A 25667-nucleotide genomic window follows, 5' to 3' on the forward strand; every position below is an offset into this window, starting at 1 on the left:
GGGCCAGTATAGGGAGGACCAGGGGCTGGATGAACCACCTGTCAATACCAGCTCAGTCTTGTCTGGGTTGAGCTTCAAGTGGTTGCGGTTCATCCAGTCCCGGATATGGAGCATAATAGATTGGAAATTTAGGACAGAAGAGGAAGAAGAAGACAGATTGAAGACTAGCTGGAGGTCATCCGCATAATTAAATACGGCAACCTCCATTTGTTGCAGAGAAAAGATAAGAGGGGCAATATAAAGATTAAACAAAAGAGGGGAAAGGGAGGAACCTTGGGGAACCCCGCATTGGACTTTCCGGACGTCCGCAGTGAAGTCGCCCAGGCGGACAGCCTGGGTGCGGTCACTCAGGAAGGAGGATAGCCAGACCAGAGCGGTGCCCCCGATCCCCGCCGCCCTGACACGGGAAAGCAAGATGGTATGATCCACCGTGTCAAAAGCGGCTGAGAGGTCAAGGAGCACCAGGGCTTGGGGCTGGTTGGTATCCATGCCCTCCCTGAGGTTGTCCAGGACCGAAAGGACTACGGACTCCGTAGAGTGTGCGGGGCGGAACCCGGCCTGGCGAGGGGCAAGAGCTCCGTGCTTCTCCACAAAAGAGCTCAGAGCGCTGGTGACATGGCGCTCGAGCACCTTTGCCAGAAATGGCAGGAGGGAGATGGGGCGGAAGTTGGCAGGAATTGAAGGGTCTGCGCCCGGCTTTTTAAGAATGGGTACAATGACCGCAGATTTTAGTGGGTTCGGTACTACGCCTTGCGAGAGGGAGCTATTGAGGAGTTGAAGGGGAGGGTCTGGGCATGTGATAAAGATGTGACGGAGAATATGGGCCGGACAGGGGTCTAGTGGGGAACAGGATTTAAAAAGGGGAATTATGGATCTCAAGGTTTCCTTAGTAAGAGGGGGAAGGGTAGTGAATGCTCCCTTGGGAGGGGGACACTGGGGGTCCACAAAGGTGGGGGAAGGGGGAGGGATGTTGGCTTTGATAGTAGCTATTTTCTGAATGAAATAGTTATTGAGGGAGTGACAGAGTTCTTTGGAAGGGGCGGGCTTAAGAGTTGTTCTGTCTGAGAACGCCAAATTATGCACGATCAAAAAAATTTCCTTCGACTGGTTTTCTGCTGCAAGGATTTTTGCGGAGAAATAGGTGGTTTTAGCCCTCAAGATGTCTTTTTTATATTGGGTCAAGATGTTAAGGAACTCTAATCGTAGAAGGGGGCAGTAATTTCTCCTCCAAGCCCGCTCCGCGCGACGTACCGCAAGTTTGGTGGTCTTGAGCTCTGCGTTAAACCATCGATTGGCATCCTTCTCTCGCTTAGAGGTGATTTGTTTTAGCGGGGCAACAGAATCGCAGCCTGAGGAAAGCCACTGTTCGATGGCCTTGACCTGGGAGAGGGTGGGTAAGCCATGCAGAGAAGGGAGGGAAGTGGTGAGTAGGGACGATAAGTTTTCCGGATCAACTCTACCCCAAGCACGAACCCAGATGTTTTTGGGACGAGGGGGCTTGGTCGGAGGGTGAATAGGGAGGGCAAATGAGATCAAGTGGTGGTCAGACCATGTCCAAGGCGAGATAGAGAGGGACTCCACAGGACAATTCAGGGACCAGATCTGGTCTAATGTGTGACCTTTGATATGAGTAGAGGAGTGAATATGAGGTGTAAAGTTGAGGGATTGGAGGGTTTCTGAAAATTCTTTCGACGATAAGGATTCTGCTGGATCAGATGGCCAGAAATTGAAGTCACCAAGAAGTAGAATAGAGGAATTATTAACGGTGATTGTGGCTAGGACTTCCAGGAAGTCAGGGAGAAACGATGAAGTAGATCGGGGAGGACGGTAAGTAAGAAAACAGGTAAGAGGGGGCGAAGTAGATATGGTGCGGATTGCCAGGTACTCGGAATTTGCGATGTCTGGCAGGGACAGGGTTTGGAAGGGAAGGTCGGTGCGTGCGATGACCGCCACGCTGCCCCCGGCTCTGCCAATAGGGCGATCTGCTCGAAGGGCGTAATATGAAGCTGGTAGGGTGGCCAATAGGGCAGGGAGGGAGTCATCGCAGAACCAAGTTTCCGTGAGAAAAAGAAGATCAGGGGCATGAAGGTCAAGCAGTACCGAGAGTTCGTGTGCATGGGCTACGGCAGAACGGGTGTTGAGGTAGAATGCCGCAAGGGTTTTGGAAGTAGCAGGGAGAGCGTTGTCACTAGGAGAGTGGGGGGGGACAGCTAGAAGAGGGGGGATGTCGGGAGGAGCAACGGGCGACAGGCCGAGGGACAAAATGCAGGAGCAGGTGGAGGACGGTAGGGACCATGATGCCTGGAGGCTGCGTAAATGATCGGGGGCATAGATGGTAGCTGAGGCAGAGTGGCGTGCCCCTAGCCCCGGACAGTCGCGGACGGGCGCACACGGGCTTGCCTTAGGCGCGCCTTTGGCGCGCAATCGTCGCGCCCGCTGCGCCCGTCCGCTGAGCCTCCGGCCCATACACATTCTTTTATGAGGGAAGTGAGAGGAAAGAGGGGATGGGAGGGGGCGTGGCCGGTAAAGTGGGCGGAGCTTACTCGCTCGCGGTCGATGGCGGCAGCGAGGGAGGATTCCCCAAGGCAGCACCCAAATAGGCTGTCTGGGACCTCTGAGGGCAGGCGGAAGATCGTGGCAAGGTGCAGGTAAGAATCAACCACAATAATGCAATACAGATTAAAAACAAGTAAAAAGTGCAGCGCTCCCGGCTTTCCGCCTCAGGAGTTAGTTAGAAGGACACACTAGTAGTCAGCGCGCCCTTTATACCAGATGGGAGGGGGCGTGGCCGGTAAAGTGGGCGGAGCTTACTCGCTCGCGGTCGATGGCGGCAGCGAGGGAGGATTCCCCAAGGCAGCACCCAAATCGGCTGTCTGGGACCTCTGAGGGCAGGCGGAAGATCGTGGCAAGGTGCAGGTAAGAATCAACCACAATAATGCAATACAGATTAAAAACAAGTAAAAAGTGCAGCGCTCCCGGCTTTCCGCCTCAGGAGTTAGTTAGAAGGACACGCTAGTAGTCAGTGCGCCCTTTATACCAGATGGGAGGGGGCGTGGCCGGTAAAGTGGGCGGAGCTTACTCGCTCGCGGTCGATGGCGGCAGCGAGGGAGGATTCCCCAAGGCAGCACCCAAATCGGCTGTCTGGGACCTCTGAGGGCTGGCGGAAGATCGTGGCAAGGTGCAGGTAAGAATCAACCATAATAATGCAATACAGATTAAAAACAAGTAAAAAGTGCAGCGCTCCCGGCTTTCCGCCTCAGGAGTTAGTTAGAAGGACACGCTAGTAGTCAGCGCGCCCTTTATACCAGATGGGAGGGGGTGTGGCCGGTAAAGTGGGCGGAGCTTACTCGCTCGCGGTCGATGGCGGCAGCGAGGGAGGATTCCCCAAGGCAGCACCCAAATCGGCTGTCTGGGACCTCTGAGGGCAGGCGGAAGATCGTGGCAAGGTGCAGGTAAGAATCAACCACAATAATGCAATACAGATTAAAAACAAGTAAAAAGTGCAGCGCTCCCGGCTTTCCGCCTCAGGAGTTAGTTAGAAGCCGCTTAACCCGCCAAACATGCTGGTAATTCAAAAAGAAAACAGGGAAAAACGGTCTCCGCTACTCCCTCTGACCCGATTCAGCTCGTATTGACATGGTTACAGCTGGAACTCCCTAAGCGCTCCGACGGTGCCTCCGCGACCGACTAAGCGCTGGCCGCCATGTTCTCTCCCGACACCTCTTTCACATCTCCTTTTTTCACCAAATTTGAAGGGATCATTTGAGTCAGCTCTCAAAGCACCTTTTACCAGTAGGCAGAAATCTTAGAGCAAGTCCATCCCCTAAAGAAACATTGTTCGGGACTTTAAATGTCTAGCAGTCTGTATTTATAGCAATTCCAAATCACAGCATTAATGCAAGAGTGTAATGTGCACTATGTACATATTTCAACTGTATTAGACTGAAATTGTCATGTGGGGAGACTTCCTTGATCTGTTGACAGCAATATGACCATTGTGCATATAAAGTGCATGCCCTGATTCAAAAACTCTCACTTAGACTTTGAGATCACACAACAGGTTGACATATAATTTGCTACACTAAATAACATGTCTGCTATTAGTCTAGCATGGTTTTAATAGAGGTGAGCTATTGCCACCCCATGGGTTTTGCCAGAACAGAGGTGAACATCTCACCCATCAAACTACACACATGTGTCTAATTACCCCAACTTCGCTAGTGATCCTTAACCCTGGGTTGTTAGTAAATGGAAGGTGTGGTGTATAGATTGCCCCACTGTTTCACTAATCAGGACCATGCCCACACCATAAAGGTATATTGTTAAATCTCTGTGGTAGAACGTCGTGGAGTACTGTGCGCAACAGAACTGGGGCAGCCAAGCTAGCACCACAATCTTAACATGGCCCCTTACAGTGTAGATCTCAAGGACTTAGTAATGACAGCTCAAAACAACATGTGGACAGAGCTGATGTATTTTGTGTCTTAATCGCTTAGTCTGTTAAGAATCTCACGTCTCCAAGCCCAGTTTTATGTATATAAAATATAGAATTAGAAGACAGACCCTATATAAATTGTTTGACCTTTGATTAGGAGAGATCTTCACAATACTATTATTGTCTGTGGTCACACCAGAATTCAGTATCAGCCCCTCTCAGCCAGAGAGTGTAATCTACAAGCTTAGCACAGAGGGTTATCTCACCTAATGCTCATTTCCACACCTGGCAGAACTCTGATCAAAGACAGCTGCATTAGCATTAGCTGGCAGCTGGTGTGATGAGCATTCATCCTTAAGAGACTCACGAGGCTAGTTTTCTATTCAATGCTGTTGCCAACGAAACTGTAGCAGTGACTTTCATTTTACACATTTGCCTTCTGACCATAATTTGCATTTCTGACATGTACTCCAAATAATTGTGCCTGGACCCTTAAAGATGTCACCCATCATCATTGCCAATTCTGTATTTGATAATAAATCTTTTTGGTAATCAACATTTTTCTTTGTCTACAGATCCCACCTTAATCATTATATGTATTAATTTGAATAAAATGTTTTTCATTATATTTAAACTGTTTGTAGTTGCACTCTTTGCTGTATTTTCAAAATGCGGTTTCTTTTTAAAATGTTCATATACAGTCAACATTTTCCAGATACTCAGGGGCAGATTTACGTTCCCTGGCGCATCCCTGCAAATCAGCAGGGATGCGCCAGGGAAAATGCATCACGCAAGTTTGCCCTTGCGCCACTGCAGATGCGCTGCATTTACAATGCGGTGCATCGTGGCGCAAGGACAAGCAGATGCGTGACGCATCTGCCTGCGTAAGGTTGTCGCAGTGCTGAAGTTGTGACGCAAGCACGACGCAACTGTTCCTACCTGCCCGATCCCTAACATGGTGCGTCACGCCTTACGCCTGCTTGAAGCAGGCGTAAGGATTTGACGCACCAGTGTAGGAAAAGTGACTGCGTGAAATCTCGTAGATTTCACTGCGTCACTTTTCCGAGGCTTTTTCCGACGTAACGCCCACCCTGCATACATTAAACCTGACGCAGGTTTAATGTGGCAGGGCTTTAAAATGTGACGCATCTCCCTAGATGCGTCACGTTGTAAATCTGCCGCAGCATGGCGCTAGCTTTGCGCCACCGCTGCGTCACAGAAGTGATGCAACGTCGGCGCAAAAGTAGTGCACAGGGCTTGTAAATCTGCCCCTCAGTGTGCATCATATTCATGGTTAAATCATCCCATTAACAAATATATTCAGAGCTAATCTAAAAAAATTACACAACCTTTGATGTTTTTGATAAGAATAAAGATTTTATAAAATTTAACAAAATCATCCTGTTCTGTTCTTTAACTATTTACAGATTTCACATTTCAGGTAACAACTTGGGTTACTGGTTGAGGGGGTAAACCCTGCTCAAGCAGCAACAACAATCCTTATCATGTTGAAGTCACAAGTAAATCACAAATTAACGTGTGCTTATCCCTCTGATAGCTAGGCACAAAAGTGGCAAGGGTTAACTTAGAATCAGTGTGTAAGGTATTTATGCAGCACTTCAAACAGTAATGAAGTGAAACACAACACCAGAAAAATCTCCCACAAATTTTAAAAACTTTAATAAATAATTTAATACCAAAATGACAAAAATCCAATCTGTAGAACCATAGATATGCAATTCTAATCCTTTAAATGAAAATAGCGCCAAAAAGCACAAAGCACCAACTGTGGTTATCTGGTCGTGTCAGACCGGGACAAAGTCGCAAGTTAAGACTGACTACAATTGAGCATGTGTTGGCTACAGGGACCCAGTCAGGTCCGCTGAACAAGACTACCTTAACTCCTAGTTGTGGAGCGATGCAGAGTCTCGCTTTGAGGACATGTCGCATAGCAGTGGTTTCTAGTAACTGCAAGGCTGTGATGCTTAGTCCTGCTTCATCATCAAGGATGCCGTCAACGAGGCACTTATGAAGCAAAATCTTGTGTCAAAAATATGCTGTGCAATGACTGGTTCTAAAGGAGCTGAAGGGCTTAGAATGCAAAGTCCTGCTTTATCATCGAAGACGCTGTAGACGAGGAGCTTGCGATGCAATGTATTCGTTGAGGATTCATCATGCAGCGGCGATTCCTGCGAGGTTGTGGGCAGTGATGCGAGGTCCTGCACCAGGGATGTGTCTCCCAATGTGGAATTTGGTTAGGCGATGCATCATGCAGTGTCTCCAATGAAGATTTTTGGGCAACATCAGTTGGGCTGGCAGAGCACCTTCTGGCCAACTTCCAAAGTTCCAGAACTGGGGTGGCACCACTTGGGAGGGGTGGGCTCACAGCTAGCAGAGTCCATGTGTTGGGTTCAAGATGGAGGAAGCCTTGTCTGTCTCTGTGGCCTCTGATCAGGAGACCGGCCCACTAGATTTTGTAGTTGCTCTGGTGAACCTGGTTTCAAGAGATGAATGTCCAGTCCTTCTCAGGAAGGAATGAAGGCAGCAGGGCAGGAGAGCAGCTTAGCAGGGCAGCAGAGTGACAGTTCTGACTGCAGCAAAGCAGCACAGCATTCTTCTTCTGAGTCTTCCACAGATCCATATGTGGACCTAGTTCCCACTTTGAATTAGCAATTGTTTCTAGAGGGTCTCACACCTTTGAGGTGTCACTTAATCCTTCCCTCCCTGTCATGGCCCCAGTTTGGACACAAAAGATTAGTGACAAGCACGTTGTGAGTGCGTTCAGGCAGAGTCTTTGTGATGTTCAAGGGTGGTAGGTGACTGCTCCTTCCATCATTATGGGGCTCTTTACGATGGTGGGCGGACTTGGTCCGCCCGCCTTTGTAGCAGTGATTGGGTCCGACCGCCATGAGTGTGGCAGTCCCGCATATACAATTATGATGGGACCGCCACCGCTGCGGTTGGATTCCGCACCTTTAACATTGCAGCGGTGGCTGCTGACAGCAACACCGCTGCGATGTTAGAAAGAGCATGTTGTGCATTTCACTGCACTACATGGTGGTTCAACCACCATGGAAAAGGCTGGCTTCTGCGTCATCATAATTGTGCCGGCGGAACATGCTAGGCTCCGCCGCCATTGTGAGCATGCTGACCGCTCCGCCAGGCAATCGTGATGATTGCTACCGGTGGAAAAGCGTCTGACAGACTTTCCATTCACCACGATACCCACCGCCATCATAATGTGGTCGGGGGTACATCTCATGACGATGGCGGAACGATCGCCACCGCAGGCCTGGCGGTGGCTATTTTTTCCGCCATCGTAATGAGCCCCTAAGTGAGGGTGGTCCATCCTGTCAACAGCTAGCATTCCCCTCTCTTGTACTGTCTGAGAGCAATACACAAAGACCACCTGCCAGCTGCACCCAGTGATGTCATCCAGGATACAGGCTGCAGGCCCCAGGACAAGAAAATGCCAACTTCCTAATAGTGTCATTTTAAGAAGTATGTGACTTAAAATCTGACTTTCCCATTAAAGAAGGCTTTAAATAGAAATTCTTTAGACACCAAACACTTACACCTTTATGCTTGTATCGTACTCCCCCTCCCCGTGCTCCATCCCAGGAGCTGGTCTGCACAGGGATTTTGTAGCAGCCCGATGATGAAGCAAGCCACTATCTAGTGGGTGAGGGCATTTTAAAAAAAACTTGCGTTTTCCAGAGAGGGTGTTTTCTTATACACCAACCACTTCCTCCTTTTTCTCTTTTTGTGGATATTTGATCTTATGATAGAGAGGATGGAAAAGGAGTTTTTCACTGTCTTGAAATGTAAAACATAAAAGTACATCTACTACATTTTAAATGCACTGCACACTGCCCACTTGGCAGTGTAGGGTCTTCCCTAGGAGTGACTTAGATGTTTTATAAAGGGTGGTTTAGGCATGGCAAGAAGTATATCTTGCCAGGTTGAAATGGCATTATAAAATTGCACACACAGGCTGCAATGGCAGGCCTGAGACATGTTTAAATGGCTACTTAAGTAGGTGGCACAATCAGTACTGCAGATCCATTAGTAGCATTTAATTTACAGGTCTTGGGTACATGTAGTACCCCTTTACTAGGGACTTACAAGTACATTAAATGTGCCATCGGGAGCAAGCCAGTTGTACCATGTTTAAAGGAAAGCACGTTAGCACTGGTTAGCAGAAGCAAATTGTACAGAATTTTAAAAGCCAACAAAAACAGGTTCAGAAAAAAGGACTGTAAAGGCAAAGGGCCTTATTTATGAGAAGTGACGCATCACTACTTGAATACAGCGATGCATCACTTCTGATTGTGCCCTGCTTACGACATGATGGATGCATCATATTTACTGTATGAAGCATCATGTCACAAGGAATGACAGAGACGTCAGTATTACCGATGTATCTGTCAGTGCAAAACTTATGCATTGCTGGAGTTGTGTCAGAAGAGTGATGCAACTCCAGCAATGCATGGGTAGGGCTTTGAATATAGCACTGCATCACCCTTATGCCTGCTATGAGGCAGGCTTAAGGATTTGAAGCAATGGCGTCCTAGATGTGGCACACTGACATCTTATAGATTTCAATGTGCCACTTCTACCAGGCTTAGATGCGGGGGAATGGCCAGCTTGCATACATTAAACCTGACGCAGGTATAATGCAGCACAGGGGTTTACAAAGTGACGCCTCTGCCTAGATGCGTCACTTTGTAAATAGGTCGCAACATGGCGCATTTTTTACGCCACAGGTGCATCCCTTTTTGGGACATACTAACAATGCAAAAGTGTTGCAAGGGCTCATAAATGAACCCCTAAATATCTGGTGATGAGCCTGCAGAAAAGGCCATGTCCACAATCTTGTTACAAATGTATAGACATTCACAGGAATAATAGCCATTCATAGAAACACGCACTGCAGTGATGTCAGCAGTGACAACATATTGTTAGAACAATTAAAGTACCACTACAGAAAAAATAGTCAGGAGATGTTACAATAGTATAACACAAATAACGTAACTTACCCATTCAATAAGTCACCAATTAGTATTTTGCGCAGTGAAGGTGATAGTGTATGTTGACCTATGGGAAAAGATGCATGTTCACAATCAATATGGGCTCTTAAAATACTACTTAGGTAGATTCAAAAAGACTGTAGCACATTGTTGCAACTTCAACAAACAATCTTCTTATGTTGTATTAATACAATGACATTATCATATACAGCAATTTCCACTGTGCCATGTAAACACAGTAGGACACATCGCCATTTAAAATGCCCTCATGTAGACAAGAAGTTAAACTACCTACTTAAGCAAAGACTGCAGCAGTCTGTCACCTGCTCCTAAACAATCTTGTCCATTAACTGATATTTACCCTTATGAAAAGAAGTTGCTTATGACATCAGGATGTAACTCATTCCCTTCTCACCACAGTCACCATTACTTGGCAATTCTTCAACATCACCCTGGGCCTCCTCATTGTAGTCATCATATGGGATAAATGGAATGTTCAGCCGAAGGGCAATATTGTGCAGCATACAATATAGCATAGTGAACTTGCACACTATATCAGGTGAGTAGAGAAGGGCTCCACCATACTTTTCGAGACAATGGCATCTTGTTTTCAGGAGCCCAAAAGCCCGCTCCACAGGTCTACAAGTTCTTCCATGAACCTCATTGAAGTGGACTTGCCCTGGCTGTGATGGATTTTTCAGTGGTGATAACAACCATGATCTGTTAGGATACACTGAGTCTTCTAGAAAACATCAAATATGAACATTATGTAAGATTTAGAATTGTTAGTTTGCAATGTTGACATAATAATAGTGTGTCATTTTCGTATATATGCACATGGAGCACTTAACCAACAACCCCTCACATATCGAAGCAGTGTCATTTTCTGTTGTCTGCTGCTCTTCCATAGCACAAAAGAATCAGGGGTGGATCCAGGAAAGCATGCACACAAACTATACAAAGATATGCAGATAGGATAGGAAACCACTTGATCATTTATCAAATTAGATTTTTTTGCTGTTCTCTACAATATTCTATGTAGTGTGTTGGTGTCAAGGCAATGTGTGTCCATCAATGGCACCTATGACATGTGGAATACCACCCAAAGCATAAAATTCATTTTTCCCTTAGTTAAGTTCATCTACACTACTTGGGAACTGGATGACGCTGTGCGTGTGGGTTATCATCGCTGCCATGAATTCCTGTAGTACACCACTAAACGCTGCTTGAGACATCCGATTGTAGTCTCCTGTGGTGTGATGGAGTAAAGTACACTGACAAAATATCGACACCCAAAATATCGACATACAATAATATTGTGACCGAAATATCGAAGGAAAAAAGATCCACATCCTATACTTATAATGGTAAGTACAAAAATATCGGGAAAAATATCGATATCATAATTATAGTTGTACAAAATATTGATATTTATATATAAAAAAATACATTAATAAATATTAAACATATTAAATAATAAATTTAATTTTAGAAAAATTAATTTTATTTAATATACATTTTAACAACTATAACAAATAAACTTAATTTAAAAACGTTAAACACACATATATATTAAATAATATATATATATATTATCTACTGGCGGTCGCCAGTAGATAGTTATAGTTAGGACCACGTTTCCATAGGAAACCTGCAACATTCTATTTGGAATAACTTTGGCGCCGGTCGACGAATCCTCGCGAAATTTTCAAAATAGGTGGGGCGCTATGCTCCGCTCCTATCCTGAAAGTCTCGGGGGGATTCGTCAAGCGGGGGCTGAGAAAAAAGGGGGGTCCCAAAACGCGTTTTTCCCATGCATTTTTCCATAGGACCTTTAGACACAGCTACAGACCGAACGGCTGAACAGAGTTACTTGAAATTTGGCAGAGAGGTAGTCTACAGGTCAAGGAAGTGCCTTTTGTAGGTTTGGTGTAAATCTGTTCAGTAGATCCTGAGAAAATAGCCTTTAAATCAATATATATATCTGTGGCAGCTTACGGTGCGCTTACCGTGCGATTACGGTAAGCTTACCGTACGCGTACGGTGCCGTGCGCGAGCGCGATTGTGATTGGCTGTTACAGCTTAGTAAACATTCGAATCGGTCGAAACCAGGAAGCGGCGGCCGCCATTTTCTATCTCGCACTCTGAGGGGGAGGAGGAAAAACAAAGGCAAAAAACATGTAAAGGGGCTGTTTAGACTGCTCCCTACCACCTAGCCATGATGAAGGTGTCCCCTAAGAACCCCCAAGACAAAAAATTCAATTTTAATTTTTTTTAAAAAATCGCCGATTACGCTTACCGTACGCGTACGGTAAAAAAATTAAAAAAAATAAAATTATCCACACTCTCCACACCCCGTGAGCAAACGGTTCCCGAAGGGCACCATTTATGAATGGCATACGGTCATTCTAAAAAAATCAAACATTACCTTTCACAACGAAGTGCATAATATGTCCTCCATGTGCGCACGGTGCGCGAAGCGCATTGTGCGTACATGGCCCATCCAGCGTAACGTGGGCTGCGTAAAGTGGGCGCGCGGTGCGCGAAGCGCACCGCGTGCTCACTGTGCGCGCACGGTGCGCGAAGCGCACCGTGCGCGCACGGAACGAACTGCGTTAAGTGGGCGCGCACGCCACGAATGGCGTAAAGTAACTTAACATTTAAAAAACCGTACAAATTCACTGAAAAAACCATAGGTTTCACACACGTTATAGTTAGGAATTAGCATTTAAAAAAACTTGCAAATTCACTGAAAAAACCATACAAAAACATTTTACTGATAAAAAACCAATGAAATTCCCCCGTTAGTTAGTGCAGGCAACTATAACTCACGCGACCGCAATCCTCTGCTGATGCTAATACTGTATTTAGACACTTATTTGCCCATGTCTTCTTCCATTAAATTTTAGCTATACATATATTACAAATATTTTTTTTTCATAAACACACATATGTCATCAGCAGAGGATTGCGGTCGCGTGAGTTATAGTTGCCTGCACTAACTATAACGGGGGAATTTCATTGGTTTTTTATCAGTAAAATGTCCAGCTAACTATAACATGTGTGAAACCTATGGTTTTTTCAGTGAATATATATATATATACATATTTACTTGAAAACAATTATTAAACTAATAATTGTAATGTATTTTATAATTTTAAAACTATTTAAACAATTTAGAATCTTTAAACTTACATTTCCCATTCCAGTGAGTGCAACAGTAGGGAAAGTGCTGGATAGCGCTGGGGTGAAAATTACAATTCCCACTCCAATGAGTGCAACAGTTGGGAAAGTGTTGGATAGAGGAGGGGAAAAAAATACTATTCCCACTCCAGTGAGTGCAACAGTAGGAAAATAGTTGGATAGCGGAGGGATAAAATATACTATTCAGACTCCAGTGAGTGCAACAGTAGGGAAAGGGATGGATAGCGGAGGGAAAAAAAACTTACTATTCCCACTCCTGAGAGTGCAACAGTAGGAAAAGAGTTGGATAGCGGAGGGATAAAATATACTATTCCCAGTCCAATGAGTGCAACAGAAGGGAAAGAGGTGGCTAGAAGACAGAATAAAATATACTACTCCCACTCCAGTGAGTGCAACAGTAGGGAAAGTGTTGGATAGCGGAGGGGTAAAAATTACTATTCTCATTTCATTGTGTGCAACAGTACGGAAAGTGGTGCATAGCGTAGGGGAATAAATCATTATTCCCACTGCAGTGAGTGCAACAGTAGGGAAAGTGTTGGCTAGCAGAGGGGTAAAATGTACTATTCCCACTCCAGTCAGTGCAATAGTTGGGAAAGTGTTGGATAGAGGAGGGGTAAAAACTACTATTCCCAAGCCAGTGAGTTGAACAGTCGGGAAAGTGTTGGATAGCGGAGGGGAAAAAATTACTATTCCCACTCCAGTGAGTGCAACAGTAGGTAAAGTGTTGGATAGCAGAGGGATAAAATGTACTATTCCTCCTCCAGACAGTGCAACTGTAGGGAAAGTGTTGGATATCAGAGGGGTAAAAATTATATTCCCACTCCAGTGAGTGCAACAGTATGGAAAAGGTTGGATGGCGGAGGGGTAATAATTACTATTCCCACTCCAATGAGTGCAACAGTAGGGAAACAGTTGGATAGCAGAGGAATAAAATATACTATTCCCACTCCAGTGAATGCAGAAGTAGGGAAAGGGTTGGATAGCGAGGGGGAAAAATTACTATTCCCACTCCAGTGAGTGCAACAGTAGGGAAAGTGTTGGATAGCAGTGGGATAAAATGTACTATTCCAACTCCGGTGAGTGTAACAGTAGGGAAAGTGTTGGATATAGGAGGGGAAAAAATTACTATTCCCAGTCCAATGACTGCAACAGTAGGGAAAGTGTTGGATAGTGGAGGGGTAAACATTTATTTTCCCAGTCCAGTCAGTGCAACTGTAGGTACAGGGTTGGGTAGCGGGGGGGGGGTACAAATTACTATTTCTATTCCACAGAGTGCATCAATAGGGAAAGAGTTGGATAGAGGAGGGGTCAAAATTACTATTCCCACTCCAGTGATTAGAACAGTAGGGAAAGAGTTGGAAAGCGAAGGGATAAAAATTACTATTCTCACTCCAATGAGTGCAACAGAAGGGAAAGTGTTGGATAGAGGAGATGTAAAAATGTATATTCCCACTCCAGTGAGTGCAACAGTAGGGAAAGTGTTGGATAGCGGAGGGGAAGAAATCATTATTTCCACTTCAGTGAGTGCAACAGTAGGGAAAGTGTAGGAGACCAGAGGGGTAAAAATTACTATTCCCACTCCAGTGAGTGCACCATCAGGGAAAGTGTTGGATAGCAGAGGGATAACATTTACAATCCACACTCCAGTGATTGCAAAAGTAGGGAAAATGTTGGATAGAGCATAGGTAAAAATTACTCTTCCCACGCCAGTGAGTGCAACAGTAGGGAAAGTGTTGGATAGCGTGGGGAAAAAAATTACTATTCCCACTCCAGTGAGTGCAACAGTAGGTAAAGTGTTGGATAGCCGAGGGATAAAATGTACTATTCCTCCTCCAGACAATGCAACAGTAGGTAAAGTGTTGGATAGCCGAGGGATAAAATGTACTATTCCTCCTCCAGACAATGCAACAGTAGGGAAAGTGTTGGATATCAGAGGGGTAACAATTCTATTCCCACTCCAGTGAGTGCAACAGTAGGGAAAGGGTTGGATGGCGGAGGGGTAATAATTACTATTCCCTCTCCAATGAGTGCAACAGTAGGGAAACAGTTGGATAGCAGAGGAATAAAATACACTATTCCCACTCCAGTGAATGCAACAGTAGGGAAAGTGTTGGATAGCAGAGGGGGGAAAATTACTATTCCTACTCCAGTGAGTGCAACAGTAGGTAAAATGTTGGATAGCAGTGGGATAAAATGTACTATTCCAACTCCGGTGAGTGCAACAGTAGGGAAAGTGTTGGATAGCGGAGCGGTAAAAATTCCTGTTCCCACTCCAATGAGTGCAACAGTAGGGAAAGAGTTAGATAGCAGAGGGATATAAATGACTATTCCCACTTCAGTGAGTGCAACAGTAGGGAAAGTCTTGGATAGCGGAGGGGAAAAATCATTTTTCCCACTCCAGTGAGTGCAACAGTAGGGAAAGTGTTGGATAGCAAAGGGATACAATTTACTATTCCCACTCCAGTCAGTGCAACAGTAGGGAAAGCTTTGGATAGCAGAGGGGTAAAAGTTACTATTCCAACTCCAGTCAGTGCAACAGTTGGGGAAGTGTTGGATTGAGGAGGGGTAAAAATTACTATTCCCACGCCAGTGAGTGCAACAGTAGGGAAAGTGTTGGATAGCGGAGGGAAAAAAATTACTATTCCCACTCCAGTGAGTGCAACAGTAGGGAAAGTGTTGTATAGCAGAGAGATAAAATGTACTATTCCCACTCCAGTGAGTGCAACAGTGGGGAAAGCGTTGGATATAGGAGGGGAAAAAATTACTATTCCCAGTCCAATGACTGCAACAGTAGGGAAAGTGTTGTATAGTGGCGGGGTAAACATTTATTTTCCCACTCCAGTCAGTGCAACTGTAGGTAAAGTGTTGGATAGCGGGGGGGTCAAAATTACTATTCCCACTCCAGTGAATAGAACAGTAGGGAAAGAGTTGGAAAGCGAAGGGATAAAAATTACTATTCCCACTCCAATGAGTACAACAGAAGGGAAAGTGTTGGATAGAGGAGATGTAAAAATGTATATTCCCACTCCAGTGAGTGCAGCAGTAGGGAAAGTGTTGGATAGCGGAGGGGAAGAAATCATTATTTCCACTTCAGTGAGTGCAACAGTAGGGAAAGTGTAGGAGAGCAGAGGGGTAAACATTACTATACCCACTCCAGTGAGTGCAACATTAGGGAAAGTGTTGGATAGCAGAGGGATAACATTTACAATCCACACTCCAGTGATTGCAAAAGTAGGGAAAGTGTTGGATAGTGGAGGGTTAAAAATGACTATTCCCACTCCAGTGAGTGCAACAGTAGGGAAAGTGTTGGATAGCAGTGGGATAAAATGTACTATTCCAACTCCGGTGAGTGCAACAGTAGGGAAAGTCTTGGATAGCGGAGCGGTAAAAATTCCTATTCCCACTCCAATGAGTGCAACAGTAGGGAAAGTGTTAGATAGCAGAGGGATATAAATGACTATTCCCACTTCAGTGAGTGCAACAGTAGGGAATGTCTTGGATAGCGGAGGGGAAAAATCATTATTCCCACTCCAGTGAGTGCAACAGTAGGGAAAGTGTTGGATAGCAGAGGGGTAAAAGTTACTATTCCCACTCCAGTCAGTGCAACAGTTGGGGAAGTGTTGGATTGAGGAGGGGTAAAAATTACTATTCCCACGCCAGTGAGTGCAACAGCAGGAAAAGTGTTGGATAGCGGAGGGGAAAAAATTACTATTCCCACTCAAGTGAGTGCAACAGTAGGGAAAGTATTGGATAGCACAGGGATAAAATGTACTATTCCCACTCCAGACAGTGCAACTGTGGGGAAAGTGTTGGATAGCAGTGGGGTAAAAATAACGATTTCCACTCCAGTGAGTGCAACAGTAGGGAAAGTGTTGTATAGCAGAGAGATAAAATGTACTATTCCCACTCCAGTGAGTGCAACAGTAGGGAAAGTGTTGGATATAGGAGGGAAAAAAATTAGTATTCCCAGTCCAATGACTGCAACAGTAGGGAAAGTGTTGGATAGTGGAGGGGTGGGGGTAAAAATTACTATTTCTACTCCACAGAGTGCATCAATAGGGAAAGAGTTGGATAGATGAGGGGTCAAAATTACTATTCACACTACAGTGAATAGAACAGTAGGGAAAGAGTTGGAAAGCGAAGGGATAACAATTACTATTCCCACTCCAATGAGTGCAACAGAAGGGAAAGTGTTGAATAGAGGAGATGTAAAAATGTATATTCCCACTCCAGTGAGTGCAACAGTAGGGAAAGTGTTGGATAGCGGAGGGGAAGAAATCATTATTTCCACTTCAGTGAGTGAAACAGTAGGGAGAGTGTAGGAGAGCAGAGGGGTAAAAATTGCTATTCCCACTCCAGTGAGTGCAACATTAGGGAAAGTGTTGGATAGCAGAGGGATAACATTTACAATCCACACTCCAGTAATTGCAAAAGTAGGGAAAGTGTTGGATAGTGGAGGGTTACAAATTACTATTCCCACTCCAATAAGTTCAACAGTAGGGAAAGTGTTGGATAGCAGAGTGGTAAAACGTAATATTCCCACTCCAGTCAGTGCAACCGTAGAGACAGTGTTGGATAGCGGAGGGGTAAAAATTACTATTTCCTCTCCACTGAGAGCAACAGTAGGGATAGTGGAGGGATAAAACGTGCTATTCCCACTCCAGTCACTGCATCAATAGGGAAAATATTGGATAGCAGAGGGACAAAATTTACTATTCCCACTCTAGTCAGTGCCTTAACAGGGAAAGTGTTGGATTGCGGAGGGGTAAAATTTATTATTCTCACTCCAGTGAATTCAATATTAAAAACAAACAAAATATCAACAAAATAGTTTTTCAAAAAAGTAAATAAAAATATAAATATGTTAAAAAATAAAAATATATTTAATATAAATATACATATGAAGGCTCAGGCATGGAGCACTCACGGGACACATTTAAATGAGCAGTTTTAATGAGCAAATGCATTTCGGCGTGCTGCCTTCTTCAGTGCTCGTTTAAATGATAAATATACATGCAAAAAATAACTATAAGTACATTTAATTTTAGATTACAAAATTATGACATAAAAAACTTAATGAAGTTCTTGATGTCTACACTCACATTACAATACATACATCTACATGTGTGATGTCCTTAGGTAAAGCAGTGGTTTCATTGCACATTTTGTTATGTATACTCCACTGTAATGAAAGAGCAAATAAAAATGTACTACTCTAAAAAGGCAACAATTTAAAATCTCTATGAAAGGACATCAGGACATATTGCTTTAAAATACATTTTTTAAATCTCTCTATGGAGGTTGAAATTGTACTGTGCACAATACAGGTATACCGTTCACTTTTGCTTTTGCACATATATAACTTTTGACATTCTATGAATAACATTTACAATTGTAACATTGTTTTCACCACATAAGCCACCAAGTTAGGTGTGGCTAGGCAGTTTTCTGTTATATTACAAGGTTTCTACGGGCTGCTTTAGGTAATGTCAGGATAGTAAGTTACAAAACTGCTTTCTTGTAATAGGTATATTATATCCAACCAGGGCAAGTTGTTGTGTTTAATATAAATATTAATCTGATACTTTGAATGATATGACTAGCTAGCCCCAGTCCAAAGGTAGACTTTAGCAAATTTAATAAAGCCTTCCCCATGTCAACCTATGGGGCTCAAAGCACTATAATAGGGAAAAACGACTTTGGTTGCTTTTCCTTACCAGGCATATAAAACATTGTTTATATTGCCCCTGCTACAACTGTGCACCCTACCCTTGAGGCGCCTAGGGCAGACATTAGGAGTGAGTTCTAAGCAATAAAAAGGTAGTTTTAGAAATGCTTTTCTTTGCAAAATCAAATTTGGACATCGTTTTATTTTAAAACCAGCCTGCAATGCTGTCAGACTCTGAAATTACATCAGACACACCAGTAGTGGACACTTAAGTGCATTAAGTGCACTAGGGTCTTTATACCTGCGTGCCCTACTATATACTAGGGACTTACAGGTAGATTGTCCTTACCAATTAAAATTATACCAACCAGCAGATACTTTTAGAGGGTAGATCACTGGAACTTTCAGTGTCAGTAGCCTCTAGTCTTAGTACAAAAATGACTTTTCTACAATTACATAGATTCCAAACATGAAATTCTAATCTGGTCCCAATCCAAGGTTAGCACCTATTATGGGGTCGATTCTGATTCCGGCCGCAAAACGAACCGACCGACACGGACCCAGACCGGATACCGACCGACACAGACCAGCGCCGTACGACCCGTGCAGTACGATGCAACGCGTGTGAATTACAACCGACATGCAAGGAATACAAGCCGTACAACCGAGCCATAGGGAAAATAGTGATCCGGCTGGAAAACCGACACGAATTTCACCGACTGACACAAACCCACAATGAAACCGACCGACCCGTACCCACGATGTCCGATCCGCGCAGTACGATGCAATGTGTGGAAACTCAGACTGACTCGCACGGAGACTAAGCCGCATGACCGACACGCACAGAAAACCAGGTCCACAAGCAATAGAGACCTTCACGACCGACGCGTATGAAACACAGAAGACAGGCAGCGTGAACGAGGCGGAGAAGCCCGCATGAGACAACATCAGTGTCCGTATCCGTCAGATGAACGTCTCCTTCATGCCTACAAAACCCAAAGGAAAAAAGACAAAAAAAGGACCAAACAAGCAATGACAAAGCCAATAAATTCTAAATTTTAAAAAACTGGGACAAAGACACACCCACAACTCCAAATATATAAAGGACTACAATCACTACCATCATCCCATACAAACACGAGACAGAGCCAGCAGCAAACACCATTATACAGCAACCACATACACACTCACAACTCACCCATCACACAACATCACACACACATACAGCCAGCAAAACCAATACCAACCCACCCTCACTTGCACCCTCACACACACACCCCTCACCACCACCACCCATCACCATGCCCCCAAAGAAGAATCCAAAGTTCACAGATAGTGAGTTAGAAGTGCTGGTAGACAAGGTCATCAGAGTAGAGCCGCATTTGTTTGGTACATTGGTCCAAAGGACCCCATGTCACAGAAAACAAAGATGTGGGTGAGGATTGTGGACAAGTTGAACGCACAAGCACCAGCAAGATGCACAAAGGACGATATCCAGAACAGGTGGTATGACGTGTGCAGGAGGGTCAAGAAATTCATCGAAAAAGATCACGCCCTGAGTCAGTGCACCGGCAGTGGCCCTTCTTCCAACCAGTCTACTTCAGGACCTGGGAGGAGAAGGTGCGGGCCATCCTACCACCAGAGGGCGTCCATGGCCTAACACACACCCCAGAGCCTGGTGAGTACACAAACAACATACCCAATATTGTGTGGCAAGGGGACAGTGAAACCATGCACCGCATGCAAAGCTACACTAACCAACAGATAATCAGCCCAAGATGTATATGCCAGTCAGACAAACACAATATCTGCCATCTCATAGTGACTTGGAACTGTGTCATGACATGCACTAACCTACAAACAAATAGAGCAAGGCAGTGGCACAATGCTAAATAGACACAGCTAGACAGTTTGCCACCACAAACACACTACCTCACAGTGCAGCTGACTGACAGGAAGGAATTGTGGGGATGCAGGTGAAGTGAGTGTATCCAATAGCATGATGGGGTTTGTAGTCACAGATAATGCTCCCCCTCAAAATTGGCCCATCAAGACCTCTGTGAAACATGCCCACAACACAGGGAGTGGAAAATAACTCACAAGATGGCTGACACTGGGTCCTGCTGTGGGGAGCACAAGGCCCTGCTAGGGCATGTGCGCAAATCAGAAGCAGGACACCACTGACTGACATCCTGAAAGACAACTTGCACGCCCTCCAATGGAAGCACATTTCATGGCGGGATGTCTGGCCGGGTGGGAAGGAGGACTGACATCTCTGACCATACTTACCAGCATGTGGAGACACACACCCCCAGACACAAACTCCACACAACTCACCGGGTAGAATGCATTGACCCACACCTCTGTGAAACATCATCAAAAGACACCCCATACTGGGTGCAGCTGTGTGAAGCACAGGGGCTCTCTTTGGACTTGTAGCCAAACAAACACCAGAATTTCACAGTCAGCCATCTTGCCATTGCTGTCACACACCCTCAAAGGGAAGCAGAGTCAAGAGGGAGGAAGTATGGACATGCTGGGAAGGGGGGTGTAGCTAAGAGTATGATGGGAGTCGCAGTCACAGACAATCTACACCCACCCACATGGCCCAGCAAGTATATACTGAACCATGCTCGCCTCACAGGGAGTGGGAAGGGACTGACAAGATGTCTGACACTGGGCTCTGTTGTGGGGAGCACAAGGCCCTGCTGGGAACTGGGCTACAACAAACACCAGGACTTCACTGTCAGCCATCTTGCCATTGCTGTCACACCCCCTCACAGGGAAGCAGAGTCAAGAGGGAGGAAGTATGGGCATGCTGGGAAGGGGGTATAGCCAAGAGTATGATGGGAGTTGGAGTCACAGACAATCCACACACACCCACATGGCCCAGCAAGTTTCAACTGAACCATACTTGCCCCACAGGGAGTGGGAAGGGACTGACAGGATGTCTGACACTTGACTCTGTTGTGGGGAGCACAAGGCCATGCTGGGACATGGGCAACAACAATATCAAACTCTGTTTGTGACAAGCTGGGAATAAGCAGTGTACAGGCAGGCATCTGTTCGTACAGTAGAAAATGTCATGCTTGTGAACCATCGATGCATGTAGAAACATAACTCACATTGTGTGTCTCTTTCAAACACAGGTGGTGCTGGTGACCCCTTACCAAATGAAGAGGATTCCCAGGCCCAAACTCTGGTGGACACTGAGCTCTCTGGTATGACTCTGTCTCTGTCCTCTTCGAATGACCAACCTGGCCCCTCCGGTGTGAGTCATCATGCAGCATCAGCAGCATCAACATCTGCACCCCCTGTACCCACACCTCTAGCATCTGGAAACTGACAGGCCACCCCCGCCAACAAGGACAGACCAAGGCCACTGAACACCCACAGCACAGAGACACAGGACCCCCCGGAAGCTACAGCAAACACCACCAGCAACACCACCCAAGGGGTCCCATTGTCACCTGTGTATCCCGCCGCTGGTCCTGCCCGTGTGGATAGGGGTGCTGAGTGGGGTGGGAGGCAGAGGGCGTGGCTTGCAGAGGGGTCTGGACTGCATGATGACCCCCAACTGGCACGCATCATAGATGCGTACCAGGATTGCACCGGAGGATTTGGACAGGTATTGGGGATCCTCAAGGACATGCAACAGGAGCAGGCTGCCCACCATGCCTGCATGGAGGCCAAGTGGGATGCCCTTACTGTGGTGCATCGGGACATACTCCAATGCCTCCACCAGATCAACACAAACCTGTCCACACCTCCCTGTGTGGCCACAACATCTATTGCAACACCATCTGCCAGCGCCACAGGGAGGAAGGAGGACTCTGGTTGAGAGTCCCCTGCACCACAGAGGCCTGCACCTGAGGATCCCCCCGGAAGAAGAGGGGTTGTCCGAAGAATGACATGTGAGAGGCAGATGTCCCAGCACATCCCCCAGGGCCTCTAAACCTGTTCTGGACAATGTTCTTTGTGCGCAACCAGTTCACCTTGTTCAATCGCACACAACTCGCCCACATGACATGGAGGGTTCATGTTGGGCCAATGTAGCAGATGACTGTGGATTTTACTCTGGACATTTCATCTACCAGCACTTCCAACTCTAATGTGAACTTTGGATTCCAAAACCAATGTACAGCACCCACCATCCTGTGCACTTTCCTCACACATGTTCGAAAATAAACTCACCAGTACACCATACTTGCCTCTGTTGTGATTCCAAATTGTCATGTGTCATGGAGATGTCGATCTGCTACACAACACAGTTCATGCCAAATACTGCAACAATGTGACCAATGTTAGGTGAGTCATGGTGATGTGACACATGTGAGGGAGACACACCACAATGGCAACACAACATATACTCACCATGGCCATGTTACTTATCACACACAATGATGGTGACCTGACACACATAGGTATGCACAACCACAACACCTATCCACAGTCAGTGGTAACAAGTCCACAGGTGAGGTAAGCAAATGTCACTCAGATGTGAGAAGACAGACAACGCACCTAACAAAGCATAGCACAGGTTCATTACACATCAGCAACATGTTTATTCCACAATAGTTGCAAGGCAATTGTACGTTACGGTGGACACACGGTCACAGAGTGTCTGAGAATTGTAGTCCAGCTGTGTGTGGCACATCACTTGATGTCAATTGACTACTCCCACACTGGTGTCGGATTCTGGGTGTTGGGGGTCAGTGTTGAACAAACAACAGGCAAATTACCCTGTGAAGGACAGACACAAGACACAGTCAAAAGCACAGCAAAACAGGAGAGTAATGCAATACACATGCACCAAACATGTCACAATAAACCTACACAAAAACAAATTAGCAGTACTACCCTATTGTGGAGTACACACCACCTGAATGGACACATCACTGCACGCATCCAGTCAAGTGGCACACAGACACACTCAGACAGCAACAGAGCAGCCACAACACATTCCAGGCTAACTCCATACATTGACATAACAACCCTGGAAACTCACTTTCAGGTGAAGAAGTTGTTAATGAGCTGTGAGCGGACGTCACCCTCATCTTCATCATGACTGGCATCTTGGTCCAGGCCGGGATCCTCCACAGGTGCCGGAGGTTGGTCATCATCGTCATCCTGGATGAGAGGCACCTTCTTCCGCAATGCCATGTTGTGTAGCATGCAGCATACAAGGATTATTTTGCACACCTTTGCAGGTTCATATGGGAGGGCCCCTCCAGTCTTGTCCAGGCAGTGAAAGCGGCTTTTCAGGAGGCCGAATGTCCGCTGAATCACCCTCCTACTCCGACCATTGAAGTACTCCAATTTTTGAGACCCCAGAGGTGCCAGGGGTAGCACCCTATGACTTCGAGTACTTCCTGATGTGGTATTATAGAATTCTGCATATCTTGATAATATAACAAAGAACTTGGCAACAGAAGCTGAAATATGAAAAGACATCTTTATTAAACTCAAATGAGTGAGACTACGTCGCACAGAAGCCTTAGCAACTGAATGAGGCAGTCTCCAGAACAAAAACCAGTGTTCTCTTTTATAATGCATATTACGCTCTGGGCAACACCGCCCTTCTCTTGCAGTTGGTCATTCACATATTTTACTTCAAAGAACAAGCAGAGTCATGATTGCAATCTCACATTTCAGTTCAGCCAGCCCGCAATTATTTACCCAGCAAGGCTCAGATCCCTCATCAGATATCAGCAGGCCCCAATAAACACGGGCAGCTCCTGTTGATAGAAACAAGTCATAAAGCAGGAACAGTCAGGAGTGAAAGAGATTAGCCAGAGGCGTGTGTGGGATGAAAGGACTTTATGGTGCGTCAAGCCCTGATGCTAATCACAGGTGGCCGGAGGAAGGGGAGCTCGTGAGACCGGTTTGACCTGGGGCAGCAGAGCCAAGCTGCCCAGGTCACAGAAGAGTCATGGAAAGGCAAATGTGCTGTGAGGCCCGTATTTGCTTCATTATAGCCTATGTGAGGGCAATCACAAGATGGCCACCGCTTCCAAAATGGAACCCGCGTAGTAGTGCAGAATAACGGGTACGCAGTGCATTCATGGCTAGAACGGTATACAAAGCACTTGTACATACCGCTTTAACCATTTGCGGTTCGCTAATTCCAGGATAGACAGGGGTGGGGCCCTGTCCCCTACGCGGTCCCAGAGATTAAAGTACGACAGACCCTCCTTTTGCCCTTACATAGGCAATCACTATTCTCATACTGATCTTAGTCCAGGTCTATATTCACCAGATCATCAAGATGTTGCTGATGGAGAAAAATCCTAGTACTTGGACTCTCTCTCTGGACAGGTCTCCTTGAACACGAAGAAGCACAAAGGCCACATATGGCAGGACAAAATAAGGAATACCTCTATCTAGGTGGCATAAGATCACACCCCCAACAATTAGTGATGTTCACTACTAACTAGTGTCGATGCAGAAGCTGTATAGAAGAATTGCTTGCAAATTCTGATCTTCTAACCTGCTCATGTTCAGGAAAAGGGTGAAAAGAGTGCAAAGAAACAGTAGTGGAAAAAGACATAGGTTGGGAAGCGGGTGCAGAAGTCAATTGGGTAGAGAAAAACAATCCCACTCATAAATGACAACGTCATGTTAAAAAAACACTAGAAAACTCGTTATTAAAAACATAGAGACAACGGGAGAAAGTAGTAACCACTATTACAAATGAAACAATAATTTTTATGTTCAGGTGAAACAGTGGTGACCCTCATCAATGCTCTGAGGTGAAAAGGGGGTACCCTTCCACAGAAAATGGATTTTATTCTGCTTATACTAGACAATGCCAGCAAAACAAACAGTCTTCTAACACCTAGTCTATACAATCACACGGAAACCTTTTGTGAAACCAACTATGCCCAGAGTCCGTTCAAAAAGCCTCTCTGGCAGGCTTCTATTGTCCATCAAATCTTCTTCTGTTGTTTTCTTTTGCATGGGCCCCTTCATTCAAGCCTTACATGAGAAAATTACTGCTTAGTTGGAGTGCCCTCCTGGCAAACACCCACAGCTCACTCGAGAGTCTCAATGTCTTAAGGCAATGACCAGTATCTTTCCTTTGCGGCAGGCACTACAGGTAGTGTGCTCTCCATTGATCAAGGGCACAGGTCATCTCGTGCAGATTCGGGACCATTCTCAGACTCCAACACTCGTCATTCAGTGTCAGAGGACGCTCAGGCTGCTCTTCCATGGGCACTGGAATGTAGTGCCTTCTGTCAATCTTGGATCCGCCGGTGCACTGCACTTCCATTAAAGCAAAGGAAAAGAGGGCGTGTGTGTGGCCAAAAACACAGGCCCAGGGGCTCAA

Source organism: Triturus cristatus, chromosome 7 (assembly GCF_964204655.1).
Source record: "Triturus cristatus chromosome 7, aTriCri1.1, whole genome shotgun sequence".
Taxonomy (NCBI): domain Eukaryota; kingdom Metazoa; phylum Chordata; class Amphibia; order Caudata; family Salamandridae; genus Triturus; species Triturus cristatus.